We start from the raw sequence: 14,956 nt of genomic DNA, 5'->3' as shown, positions 1-14,956 counted from the left end.
TATCTTGCATGTCACAACCCATAGAGTCACTGGACGGATAATCGAGACTGGTTGTGTTCTTGTGGTGGCTTTTACCTAGTACCTCCCTTGTGTTGGGGCCCCTTACTTGTGTCATATGTTCCTGTGTTTCATCAGATTGGGTGCCGCCAGTCGGACAGCATACTCTCACGTTTTCAAGATAATGTGGCATAATAATGTGCTGATACTTATTCATAAATGCATGCTTATGACATACATGTAGTCAATGGACTTTCTTGTGATTAGGGAAAGTTTTTTGTAACTTTTATGCTTATACAAACGATACTTTTGCTTTGATTATGTGATGATTGGAAAGGGTTTTCACGCTTTTAGTTTAGGATTTTAACAGTTTTCATCGCTTTAAAGAATATAGAAATATTTTTATTGCTTCTATTTCTATGGGGTCACCAGGATATGTTAATGCATTGTGTGATGCCATGCATTCTGACACAAAGTTGACATGTAGTCAGTGGACTTTCTTGTGATTAGGGAAAGGTTTTTGTAACTTTTATGATTATACTATGAAATGTTATTACGTTGTGTGACGCCAAGTATTCTGACAGTAAGTTGACATGTCACTGATAATGTTACTACATTGTGTGATACCATGTATTCTGTCAGTAAGTTGACATGTCACCGATAATGTTACTACACTGTGTGATACCATGTATTATGGCAGTAAGTTGACATGTCACCGATAATGTTACTACATAGTGTGACGCAATGTTTTATGGCAGTAAGTTGACATGTCACCGATAATGTTACTACATTGTGTGATACCATGTATTCTCAAAGTAAGTTCACATCTATGAAATCAAATCATATCAGTCTTACATGACCATCCTAGATACATTGAACACATTGGCACGTTGAACTGACCACTTCTACTGCTCACAGGACATATATCAGCTGTGAACACTGATGCCATGCTGTTCTGCTGACAACATTAAAAGAACAAATGATAATGAAATACAAGCACCATGGACTTATGTACTTTATTCATAATAAATGTTGGTTCATGAGACTTGATGTCCATTCAAAACATGGTCAGAAAGGCATATGAAATATAATATACAATTTCTGTGGTAATTTCTGTAGTACTCCTGAAGTTTAGCTTTGACATCAAATGACGCATTATTGTATCACCTGAGAAGGTAAACAATGTATGATTATAGCAAATAAAAAATTAAGGTCCCTTTGAGTTTATTTTAAATGTTATTTACTGTAGCATTTAAAGGACCTCAGTTTTTATCATAAAAGTATAGTTTGTATCAAACAAGAGTCATCAGAAGATGACATATCCCCCGGCCCCCACATCTTTGAAAGAATAAATCATCTGACAGTTACTTAAAGTCCAGCTTGATTTTACACTAAGTGCAAATCGTTTCCATGGAAATGATGAAAAACATAAATGACAAACGTCTGCAAACAGCAAAAAGGCACCACTTCAAGATCTGCATCACATAGCTGCCAAGTTTTACTGAAAGATATTAAGAAGTTTTTGAAACGAAACCCACCTCTCCCTTTTGAGACTAAGTCTAAATGGAAACCATGGAAACCTAGAAAATTAAAAAAGACAAAAATCTGTAAATAGCAAAAGGCACCACTTTGGGATCTGCCTCACATATCGGCCAAATTTTGCTGAAAGATATTGAGAAGCTTTTGAGTTGTGCTCTGGAAACGAAACCTACCCCTCCCTTTTGAGACTAAGTCCGAATCGTTTCCATGGAAACCGGGAAAAATAAAAATGCCAAAAATCTGGAAATAACAAAAGGCACCACTGAAGGTTCTGTTTGTTATATCTACCAAGTTCTGTTGGTAAATATTGAACGGTTCTTGAGTTATGCTCTGGAAACGAAGCCCACCCCTCCCTTTTGAGACTAAGTCCGAATCGTTTCCATGGAAACCGAGAAAATAATAATCACAAAAGTCTGCAAATAGCAAAAGGCACCACTTTGGGATCTGCCTCACATATCGGTCAAGTTTTGCTGAAAGATATTGAGAAGTTTTCGAGTTGTGCTCTGGAAACGAAGCCCACCCCTCCCTTTTGAGACTAAGTTCAATTTGTTTCCATGGAAACCGGGAAAAATAAAAATGCCAAAAATCTGCAAATAACAAAAGGCACCACTGAAGGTTCTGTTTGTTATATCTACCAAGTTCTGTTGGTAAATATTGAACGGTTATTGAGTTATGCTCTGGAAACGAAGCCCACCCCTCCCTTTTGAGACTAAGTCCGAATCGTTTCCATGGAAACCGAGAAAATAATAATCACAAAAGTCTGCAAATAGCAAAAGGCACCACTTTGGGATCTGCCTCACATATCGGTCAAGTTTTGCTGAAAGATATTAAGAAGTTTTCGATTTGTGCTCTGGAAACGAAGCCCACCTCCCTTTGAGACTAAGTTCAATTTGTTTCCATGGAAACCAGGAAAAATAAAAATGCCAAAAATCTGCAAATAGCAAAAGGCACCATTTAAGGTTCTGTTTGATATATTTACCAAGTCTTGTTGAAAAATATTGAACGGTTTTTGAGTTATGCTCCGGAAATGAAGCCCATCCCTCTTTAAGACTAAGTCCAAAACGTTTCCATGGAAACCGAGAAAAATAAAAATAACAATAATCTGTAAATAGCAAAAGGCACCACCTTAGGTTATATTGGACATATCTACAAATTTTTGTTGAAAAATATCGAACGGTCTTTGAGTTATGCTCCTGAAACGAAAAGATTACGGACGGACGAGGCGACGACTATATCCCCCTGCATTGCATGCTGTGGGGATAAAAGTACTTTCCACTGTATTTGCCACAAGATGTCTCAAGACATAATTCTATCCGATTCCATAGATCTAGTTGTATGTCTTCAACCATTCAGTGTGATAAAATTCAACAACCTTGGTAGTCCCGAGCCATGGCTGGATCCAACAGATACAGGGTCTTGACTGTCGGACCTCATCGTGGCTCTTGAAGTTACCACGGTTATGGGGATACACATGATACCAGTGAAAGTCACAATCAGAGATGCTAACCCCAAAATGTTACAAAAAAGTAGTAGCAAGGATCAAAATTAGTAGTTTGACCATAAAATTAGTATTTAACTGTGCTTAAAATCATGATGGATTCTGAGAAAGATAATATGACATTAATCAAGAGGGAAACTTTAATTTCACATACATTGTAACTTCAACAGCAGATTTCCAAATTATCAGCATTACATTTCTTCTTGTGATCTCTTTTTAGCGAAAATGTATTTAATAGACAAAAATATACTGAGTCAAAAAAGAAACTTCACAAAATGTAATTTGAAAAATAATGAATAATTTTTCTCTGATGATACATCTATGTATCCGAAATGGGATCCCTATCTTTCGACTCTAGAAAAACGTTAGCAAAACCCACTCAAACCCATCCATTCGTCGTGCAAATGACGTTAGTGCCAAATCAGGTTTTGCACGTGCAGTCGATCACGTGATCTTCGCATCGAAGTTTTCTTCATATGCACGTGTTTGCATTGGCCTCAAGAATTGAAAAAACCCTTTTAAACCACAGTTCTAACAGTACTTGAACTGCCAAGATTGTCAAATGTGCAACGTGAACGTGCCGTTGGCATATTGCAAGCGGGAAGATCAGTTATTGACGTCGCAAGAGCAATGCGATGCTGCCGTCGTACTGTGTATGACTTGCGAGGTCGTCTACAACAAACTGGCACTGCTTCTGATTGCCCAAGGTCGGGCCGTCCACGTGTGACGTCACGAGCAGAAGACCATCAAATCGTCCTACGTCACCTACGTGACAGATTTCTGCCGGCTACACGAACCAGAGCTGAGATGTTTAGAGGTCGACTGTACTCACAGACCATTGGAAATCGGTTGCGGGCTGCCAATTTCCATTCTCGACGTCCATATCGTGGGCCAATATTGACGCCGTTTCATCAACGTCAACGTTTGCTGTGGGCCCAACGTCACCTCCGATTGACCCAGAGAGACTGGAATCGAGTCTACACTCAGATTCGCGGACGGCAGGCATAGAGTCTGGAGACGATGTCGTGAACGGTATGCCCAATGTTGTGTACAGGAAGTCGACAGATTCAGGGGGCGGAAGTTGCATGGTGTGGGGGGCTTTCTGTGGGAACAACTGTCCCTGACTTCTGGTCATCCGTGGAAACCTCACAGCTGCTGCTTAACGCGACCAGGTGCTCACCCCTGAACTCGTTCCTGTCATGGTGGCTCATGGCCCAGGTCTACACTTCCAGCATGATAATGCTCGGCCGCATACCGCGATGTTGACACGAAATTTCCTTAAAAACGCTGGAATCAACGTCATGGACTGGCCATCGAGGTCCCCTGACCTTAATCCAATAGAGCACGTTTGGGATGCACTTGGGAGAAGGCTTCGTGGTCTTAGGAACCAACCTCAGAATGTGCAGGAACTTGGCGCTGCCTTGCAAGAGCAGTGGCGCAGAATCCCCAACCACGTGTTCACAAGCATCAGGCAGTCGATGAGGAGACGGTGTTTGGCAGTGGTGAATGCGCGGGGTGACCATACACGATATTAAACTGAGAAATTTCGCATTTTTATTCTTGTGACTTGACATTCTATATACCCATGTTTTGGAACGGCGGTGTAGCCTAATGGAACTGATTATGGCACTGTCAGTGTATCGAGTACATCACACAGATCTCAGCAATGAAATAATAACAATTCAAACATCTTACCATCTCTTGTTCTTTTATAGTGCCCTGAAGAAAGAATGTGAAGTTTCTCTTTTGACTAAGTATATATGTTTTTGTCTATATATCCGACTTTCAATCAGTTTTCTTCAAATTTCATAGAATTTCAAGTGCAGTCATATTGGCGTAGTTTGAGGCTAAAATTCGTAACGACTACGATAAAATTGTAGAGGTTGGCATCTCTGCGCAAAATATACACTCTCACACACATCATACACACAGACACAAAACACAATGCACACCAACTCTCTCCATGTTCTTTCCTAAGGCTATGACCTTGTAACGCAACTCGCATTTAATCTTTATAACAGTAAATATAAACATAATTTACACCAAAATATATGCTTGTATTGGATGAAACTAAAACATACAACACAGTTTCTAAGTATCACAGTAAGATATAAATATTTTATCTCCATATCAGGGTTTTCAATATAAGCAAGTGGATGAAGAGTTAAGTTTAATTGGGGAGAAAACTATAACAAGTGGCCTTTCAAATCTGAGGCAAAATGAAAAAGAAAGAATTACTGTTAGTCAAGGTTTTGTTTGGTCTGTCTTCATTAGACCAAAACCAAATTCATCAATCGTATACAGATCTTTACTCCCAAATACTGACTGCAGCTTGAAACGTTTTCTAAAGACATGTCACAAATAAATCAGATGCTAGAAATATTACTGCATCCTGTCTTTTCCATAGTGTGTCATTTACTCTGTTATGCCTTCTACTGCAGTATGCCTATTCATGTAGTATACCTTTTCCTGCAGTATGTGTGCCTATTATTGTAGTATGCCAATTCCTGTAGTATGCCTATTCCAGTAATATGCCTATTCCTGCAGAATGTCAATTCCTGTAATATGCCTATTCCTGCAGTATGCCTATTCCTGCAGTATATATGCCTATTCCTGCAGTATATATGCCTATTCCTGCAGTATGTATGCCTATTCCTGCAGTATATATGCCTATTCCTGCAGTATGTATGCCTATTCCTGTAGTATGTCTATTCATGCAGTATGTGTGCCTATTATTGTAGTATGCCTATTCCTGTAGTATGCTTATTCCTGAAGTATGCGACCGCCACGTGTAGTGGTAAGAGAGGAAGGTCACGGGTTCTATCTCTGGCAGCGTCATACCAAAAGAGGATAAAATATGGTACTTGTTGGTCCCTGCCTGTCGCTCGGCATTGGGTACAGCAAGGACACACACACACATGTATCATCATAGAAGTGAAATATTCTTAAGTACGAAGTTAAACCCAATTTCACCGCCCTCCCCTGTACTATGCCTATTCCAGTAATATACCTATTCCTGTAGTATGCCTTTTCCTGTAGCATGCCTATTCGTGTAGTATGCCTATTCATGTAGCATGCCTATTCCTGTAGTATACCCATTCCAGTAGCATGTCTATTCCTGTAGTATGCCAATTCCAGCAGTATGCCTATTCCAGTAGCATGCCTATTCCTGTAGTATGCCAATTCCAGCAGTATGCCTATTCCAGTAGCATGCCTATTCCTGAAGTATGCCAATTCCAGCAGTATGCCTATTCCTGTAGTATGCTTATTTCTTGTAGTATGCCTATTCCAGTGGTATGCCTATTCCTGTAGTATGCCTATTCAGGTTTATGCCAATTACTACTATTACATTACTTTGCCTACTTCTGTATTTCCTTATTAGGAGTCCTGTTACTTCTTCAAATCCTGCACTTGTATCTATGATCAGACTTCTGCACAGTGATTCATTTCACCTTTTTAAGGAAAACAAATCTCCACAGCCATTCATGGCACCATAAGGGACACAAATCTACATAGTGATTCCTGACACCTTAAGGGACATGACATGCCTTTGCTGTGATATTCGAGTCCCAACATGTATCAATATATATGTACTTACTTTGATATTCCAAGAGATGCTCCCAAACAACTAGTTTGTGTTTACTTGCACGACTGATTGTGTAACACCTATATGTACCAGTGATCAAATGAAGGCCACACCAATCAGGATGGTATCAGCCAGTGTTAATCACAATAAACGCAATATCACTTTTGGAAACCATACATAAATTCAATGCATAATGTGCAACATAATATCAGACATAAACTTGTGTTACATGGGGGGATTACTCACACTCCCAAGCCACAGATTAATTCAAGTTTTTCCCCTGAGGTCCATCCATTGCAACTGTGCACTTGTGTGACTAGTTCAGGGAATGTGTAATGGACTAGTCAGCGATGCCTGGATGCAATGGCAACAGTCCATAGGCAGAGTGATGCGGTCAAACATCTCAATTTCCCATTGACTTCCATAACATACAGTATCCACTCATAAAATTCAAAAACAGAGGCCCAGATAAGCTGCGTATCCGGGTAAAATACGCATAGAAAATTTCCAATTACGCATTGAAAATAATTGTTGCGTACCAATTACGCATTGAAAATGTTAGATACGCAAAAAGTTTAGAACAAATGCGTACGGAATATATTTATAAAAATCGCTTGCGTAATGAAAAAGACATCGATTGCTATCAAGTTGTAATGTTAGTATAGGACAAGTGTTGTACTGTCAGTATAGGATGAGTGATTTTTTTATGAAATGATTTCCATTATATTTAAGTTGGTTTTGATTAGGTATGACATAAGGCAGAACATACCTGCTTAGTAAACGTACTCAATGACATATACTTAGGTGAGTAAAATGACTGAAATACGCACATATTTGAAAGCAGTGGGTTATGCAAAATGAAATACCCACTCAACATTCATAATACCTACTCCAAAATACAGTGGGTACCATACAGTACCCACACGAGCTAAACCTTATCTGGAGCTCTGCAAAAAATATGATGGCGCATCTAATCTATACAGTCTTATCTAATCTACACACCGTCTTATCTTGTGTGGTCATGTGCATTAGAGCCCAGGCCTAGATTTTTTTCTAGCTCTCTTAGCACTACGATAGTCGTGTCATACATTAACATTAACTTACGACTATCTTAGCTAAGAGAGCTTCCAAAAATCTAGGCCCAGGTCACTAATCAGTTGAAGTTAAGCAATCTTGGAGCGGAGAGTCTTGGATGGGTGACCGTGTTTGGCAGCTTGACTCCTGTGAGTTTCTGGTACTTCAGTTCTGACCCATAATGAGGCATATGTGACACATATTGGTCTCATCCTAAGCAAGTGGATTTGTTCCTAAATTGCCTCTGTTCACCCAGCAGTGAATGGGTACCCGGTGGGATAAGTAATGTGACTGTTAACCTTCTAATGCCTCACAGACAGCTTGGGTTATCCAGGTAATAATATGTTATCGCTTTGATCATGCACTTACACTATATACACTGAACCACACAGTGGAGTTTGACTATTAACAAGTAACAAACCCAGTCTATGTCCAGGTATGGACATGGATTCAAACTCGGACAACATTGCTGATCCATACCTTCAAGAATCACCATGACACTACATGTTTTGGCTTTCTGTCAGTTTGCTGAAAACTAACTGTTTGAGAGGCATTCTAGAAGTTGTATGCAATAGGAATGACAAGACCTTATGGATGATCAAATATACAATAAAGAAGTTGATCAACCATAAAGACTCATTCCTGCTGAAAATTGTCTTCGAAATTCCATTACATGCTTTATAGTGTCTTTGTAATCACAATTCCCCTATCAGTTTCGGGGTTTATGTGATATTAAACAGGTTTTTCGGAAAGATCTGCAACTGAGGAAGAAGAAGAGTTTGGATCAGAAATTTGGGGGCCGATTGGCTCTATGCCGGAAGAGTTTCCATCAGCAAGGGGAAAGAGGTTGACACGGACGTCCATCCGAAGTTTTGGGTCTGCTTCCACTTGAGCACTGTGTTCATGCAAAGGCTCCTGACGGGCTCCAGTTGTGGGTTCAACTGGCTCACGGGGCTCGAGATTTTTAAGCCGCCCCAATTGGTCTCGGAGATTTTGCTCCGTCAGGTAAGCATACATGGGCATGGCATTGTCCCAATGAAGCTTCAGATAGGTGTTGTACGTTTGGCGCCCACCACGCTGAGGCGTACATCATCAGGCCCTCATCAATATTATTATTATGTTTTACAGATTAAGATACATTATTATTAAGTGATATTATACGTAATATACCTATTAGTATATTATATTGTTCTAATGAAGATATTACCCTGTTGTGATCTGAATAAGATCATGAGGAAACATATCTTTTGTTAAATACGGTAACCTGTTTGAATCACTAAGCATGCTTTGACAGCATAGCCGGAAGAGCCACATTCTACGCCTCACGCGACCATAACTATTGCCGAGACAGCCACATCAAATTTGGCTATCTGTTTTTGAAAAGTGGTTTTCCCGAACTGTGACCACTAACCCTCTAGAGCCTCATAGGCTATGTCACATCTAACCCTCTAGAGCCTCATAAATGTGGTTTTCCTGAACTGTAACCATTCACCCAGCAGTGAATGGGTACCCGGTAGGATAAGTCATGTGACCACTCACCCTCTAGAGGCTCATAGGCAGCTTGGGTTATAAGGGGTAATAATGTCTATAATGTCGTATGCGCTCAGAGCATGTCCGTGCGGTCTTTCGGTCCCAGGTACAATTAGCTTGTCCTGTTATACCAGGGTCAGTCCCAGAGAAGCGCATCTGACAGCTTCAAGTAGCTTCTAACTTCTAAACCACAAAGGTTTGTACACCTAGTATGAATGCACCTAATACCCTACTACGAGTGCTGTTTTCTAATGTTAATGAAATAGTTAGCTATGTTTTTTAGGTGAGCTTTTCTAGTCAACGTGTTTTCATTGGGTAATATTTTAAAACTGTGTAAATTGATATTCTTAGTTTTCCAACATTAGTGGCTCTGAAAAAAATGGACACATTTGTATTTCCTTAAAATATGAATATTGAGAGGATTGTTTTCATAAAAGAGCTGCACGAGTAAAGTAGTAGGGATGGGGTCTTTAAATGAAAAGGTGATATTTTTTCGGTAAACTGTCTACTGTTGCTGTGAGTAGGTTTTATTACACCGCAACGGGACCCTACAACTGGAAATGACGCCACCGTAAGTATAGAGGCTGTAGAGTCCCCACGTCATTTCAACCACAGCACATCCGGGTATTCCAACAGACGCTGGCTCCATTCTGTGTACGGTGTTGGTGCAAACAATACATAATTATCTTTGTGGGACGTTATGCTGTTCTAAGACGTCAGCGTGGACATTTACTAGGACGATTTTGTGTAAACGTTCAGGCATGGTGAGGTGAGGTGAGGTGAAATTGGGTTTAACGTCGTGCTTGAGAATATTTCGCTCATATGACGACGTGCATGGGTGTGTATGTGTATGTGCGGCTGCTTGTACTAGCCCAGACTGAAGCTGGTTTTATAGTGCTAGCCCACTGGAGATACCATGCCGCAATGAAGCATGAATACCCACCTCAGACACATTATACTGACTCCGAGCCTACCAGTCCTTTTGTTGTACCCATTAATGCCGACAAGTACCATATTTTAACGTCTTTTGGTATGACGCGGCCTGGGATCGAACCCGCGACCTTGCGCTCTCCGGGCGGACGCTCTAACCACTACACCACGGAGGCGGTCTCAGGCATGGAATCTTAGGCACTGGCTTAGGAGTGTGGTTCAGTTATAAACCTCGTTTTAGGTCGACATCGGCGAACCAGTTTCAACAGACATAGGAATGAACATGCTTCGGCCCAAACAGAGCAGCTGATGTCACGAGACCAGGACTTCGGGAGTGGCATTGTAAAGATATGGGTAACCATATCCTGTACCCACCTGGTGCACGTGTAGTGAGTAAGCTGGGTTTTACACCGCTTTTAGCTGTCACGGCGGGGAACACCAGAACTGGGCTTCACACATTGTGCCCATGTGGGAAATCGAACCCGGGTCTTCAACGTAACGAGCGGAAGCTTTAACCACTAGGCTACCCCACCGCCTCTGGTGCATGTGCAAGGCAGTTTGCAGCTTAAAGAACAAATAACTTTTGTTTTTTGTACTCTTTTAACCATTACATATGTGGTTAGTCTTAAGCGGAACACCAAATTCGTTCTTAAAAAACTTGTGGTTAATAAATACCGAGTGATTAAAAGTTGCCAAAAAGTCGCCAACTTCACTCTCGACCGCCAACGAAACCACAATGAGAGGTTACCTAACTCTGTCGCCAATGACCTTATGTGAGGAAGGATTTTCAGTTAGTTGTATATATAGTCACTCTCCTACCCAGAGTTCCATGCGGCAAGCCAGCATAGTATCTCTGCCACAGGCCAGAAAAATGTGACGATACGTCACATTTTACACAGTCCTTTCAAACAAATAAATATACAGATAGGAAATTCCCTCAAGTACAGTTAAAATCAATTACCACATAGAACATGAACATAGTTGTATTCACAGGAAAGCAAACGAAGTAGATAGCACTGCACTACTTGAAATGCGCGCAGTGAACCATTGTTTCCATCAGTTGTTCGGCTCACCTTCCTTCCGATAGCCCCCTCAAACACACACACACACACACACACACACACACACACACACACACACACACACACCTAACGCTACTATTTTGGCATCTACTACAGTTGATTACTATGTACAACTGGGAATGGGTTTGGGGGATGAAACGCCTGTGAAAAGAGCCAAATGCTTTTGCTGTTTGGATTCCAATCCGTGGAGACTGTATTTTGTTGGGGGAGGGAAGTGGAAGAGGTTTACAAAAAATAAATAAATGTTGGGACCTTATAAAAGCATCAAGGACAATGTGTCCAGGATTACTTCTGGACATGGCAAGAGGGAAGGGAAGACACCGGAAGAAAAGAGGGCCACTAAAAGAGTAAAACATAAAGGAGTCACCTTTGTCGAAAGTTATTTCAGTCTGTCTCTGATAGTCATGTGCCTTGTCCATCTGAAGGTGTGCCCGACAATGTTATTTTGAAATCAGGGTAATCGATAATAATTCACCCTATATAGATAGTCTTTTATCTACTTATGACGTCATTTTGGGTATACTTAATATCCTACTTATGACGTGGTATCAGTTACACTGTCCATGTAGTGTTGTTCCGTGCCAGTGCACTGCAACATATAGTTTACCGTGATCTTTAGATTACGAGAGCTCATACCGTTGGAATTAGTATGTAAAACAGATCCAAGCCATCTCTTCACCTCGTTCCATCAGTCTACCTGATGTGGCGTAATGTATGTAGTGACTTTGGTGTTGACTTGTGCTGCCTCAGGTAAGCTACGTCTTGACATGGGCGCCGCCATGTTGTGACGTCATAGCGAGGTGTTTTAGAAGGTTTCTGTATCTAGGATTTTACGTCACAATAGAAATAACGGAGATGAGGGATTTCTTCGATTAACGGTTGAGACAGACAGACGAATCACTGAGAGTTGGATGGTTGCATCTCCATCGTAGGGAAGAAAACCATGAATAACATGTAAGTTTACACCCGGCTTGCCGGAGGCACTATACTCGAAGAAGCGCATGTAAAATCTTTCTACTGTTGTAACTATATTTATTGTACTGTACCTTATAACTTGTAGAGTAACGCTTTGGGCGGCGTGATTGCATATGTCTTTACTGTTAGAAGTTTGCTATTGTTTATAATAAATTTTGCTGTTGGTAACTTTTAAGACTTGTGAAATCATTTACTAGTTAAAACTGTTGTGTTGCCGTGGCTGGAAGAGAGTGATCCACATACCCACATTGTCGTAGTAAATACCTCTCCAGCCACCCCGTCGACCGTTACAGTTTTATGGTGGCAGCGGCGGGATCCATTTTGGATCACCTAGTAAACTGTGACTAGTAAATTAATTTATTATAAATGTCAAGTAATATAGTGAGTAATTTGCAGTTTTATTAAATCATTTGTATAGTACTGAATATATTAGTCATGGCAAGTCCTTTGAGTAGTGCTGATCCTTTGGATGGTCCTGCTGGAAACTTACGTTCTCGTCGGATGCAAATCAATCCAGAGTTAAACTCTGAGTTAAATTCGGGAACATTCTCCCAGGTTACATGAACAATTCTCCTGTTCATAGACAATCTTTGTTGAACCTGTACCACCACCAAACACACCACCTGCCATGGTGAGCTCAGATTCAAACTTATTGGGTCTTGTGTCACAGCTGTCAAGCTGCATGATAAGTCTATCACAGAGAATTGATTCTCTAGGTCGCTCTGCTAAGAATAATTCTGTGGGAAGAATTTCGCTTCAGCTGCAAAAATTTAATGGTACCGGTGATTACCGTGTGTTTGAGTCACAGTTCTCAAACCTTGCAGCCCAGTCCGACTGGAGTAATGCCTGCCGCCCAAATAATGGGTTGCGCTCTGAGGGGGTAGCCTCAGAAATTCTATTCTGGCTTACCTGAGAGACAAAGATGTGATTTTGTGTGGCTCTCTCAATGTTTGAGAAGAAGATATGCTAGCTCTCTTCCGGATGTGAGGCAAGAAGAATTGCTCACCCGTGTTCGCCAGCCAGGAGAACGAATTGCTGATTTGCGTGATGAAATCTGGTGTCGTGCTCAAGGTGCTTACCCGGATTTGTCGTACGAACTACAAGAAAGGCTTGCTTTTGTTGCGGGCTGTAGGGAAGGAATTACGACTTCGATTCATGGACCGTGGGGTCAGTACACTTCAAGAGGCAGTTGATGTTGCTGAGATGTACGAGTCCATCGTAGGGAAGCCCGGTCAGAACAAACCGGTGAGAGCTCTCAGTCCTCATCCTTCTTCTGGGAGAAGAGTTCACTTCAAGAAGGAGGATTCAGAGGACCAGCGCTTTAAGATGTTGACTGATCAATTGTCAGAGCTTCAGAAGACAGTTGAACGATTGGCCTCTGTACAGCAGCAGCAGTCGTATTCAAGACGTCACCAGTATCAGTCTAGAGGCCGCCCAGGTCACCAAAGATCTGGAGATAAGAATAAACATGTCAGTGGTTCAGAGCATCATCAATCTTTTTCCCGAGAGAGAAAAAGATCAGGGGAACGAGGCACTCCTCTCTCTCGTTCACCGAGTACAGGCAGACACTCCAGTACCTGTTATAAATGCAGTGGGACTGGACACTTGGCATCCGAATGTCCAAGTAAATGCCACATTACCGAGCAATCGGGAAACGATCACCCACCTTCCCGGTTTAGGTCGGGATTTGGTGGAGTCTGATAAAAATGGAGCCGCAAATCCTAAAATAACAAAAACAAGAGGTCATATGGAGGGAGAGATTTGTTTGGTTTCTGATCAAGGGGGGACAACTCCTTCAACACTCACTCCATCTGACGCGATTCCTGTCAAGGCCAATTTCCGAGCCTGTTTCAATATTGGCGATAAAGGCCAACTTGTCAATCTTAAGATTGGAAACGCTTTACTTCACCCCCTGCTAGTGGATACCGGTAGCCAGGTATCTCTAGTGTCCCCTGCCATGAGTAAACGATTGTCTTCATCTGTAGCTGTCAGTTCCGTGGACTTCATGCTTGAAGCTGTAAATGGAAGTCTGTTTAAAGCCCATGGTCTTTTTCAAGCACCTGTTCATGTGAGTGATGATATTTACCCCACTGTGGAGGAATTTCTGATTGCAGAGGTGGATAATTCCCATGAATGTGATGGTATTCTTGGAGTAGATGTGTTGGAGAGACTTGAGGGTCTGATTGACATCGCTGGGTCGAGAATCCGGATGCTTGGCAGTTGGTTGCCAATGGTTGGATCAGAAACCACTGTCAGCATTGCTGATGACGTTCACCTACCACCTCACTCCGTTTCCTACGTCCAAGTTTCCTTGCCGGGAGTTAATCAAAAACCGTCCTCAGTCCTTGTTGAACCCTGTAAAGACATACTTTTTTACACAAGGTTTAATGATGAGTAACTCCATAGTTCATAATGAAACTAAAGCAGCCACAGTTAAAGCCATTAATGTTTTAGACAGCGAATACACTTTAACTAAGGGAGAATTATAGGTCAATGTTATGGGACTAAAGTCATAGAACCTAACATAATCCCAAAGAGAGTTTCTAAGGTTAGGGTTGCAAATCCCGAGGTTCCCGAACACTTAGTAGATTTGTTCGAGAGAAGCCAAGATAATCTTACCCTGGAACAACAGGAAAAACTCAGAGATCTCCTGTATACTTACAGAGATATTTTTGCTAAGAACGATGATGACCTAGGTCGTACAGGTCTGGTGAAACACCGTATTGATACTGGGGATGCTAGACC

At 41.4% G+C, this 14,956-nt stretch overlaps 1 long non-coding RNA gene across 1 annotated transcript; it reads right to left on the bottom strand.

Annotated features, from left to right (window-relative positions):
- Window positions 1-6,024: 6,024 nt before the first annotated feature.
- LOC124276089 lies at window positions 6,025-14,695 on the bottom strand. The gene is made up of 3 exons (XR_006898410.1): window positions 14,685-14,695; window positions 6,629-6,631; window positions 6,025-6,439 (listed from the first exon to the last, which is right to left on the bottom strand). It is a non-coding gene; the product is annotated as an uncharacterized LOC124276089 (long non-coding RNA).
- Between the last annotated feature and the right edge of the window lie 261 nt (window positions 14,696-14,956).

Source organism: Haliotis rubra, unplaced genomic scaffold (genome assembly GCF_003918875.1).
Source record: "Haliotis rubra isolate DU_JTF1 unplaced genomic scaffold, ASM391887v1 Scf2052, whole genome shotgun sequence".
In the NCBI taxonomy this organism is placed as follows: domain Eukaryota; kingdom Metazoa; phylum Mollusca; class Gastropoda; order Lepetellida; family Haliotidae; genus Haliotis; species Haliotis rubra.
This window is presented reverse-complemented; position numbering and strand designations above follow the sequence as displayed.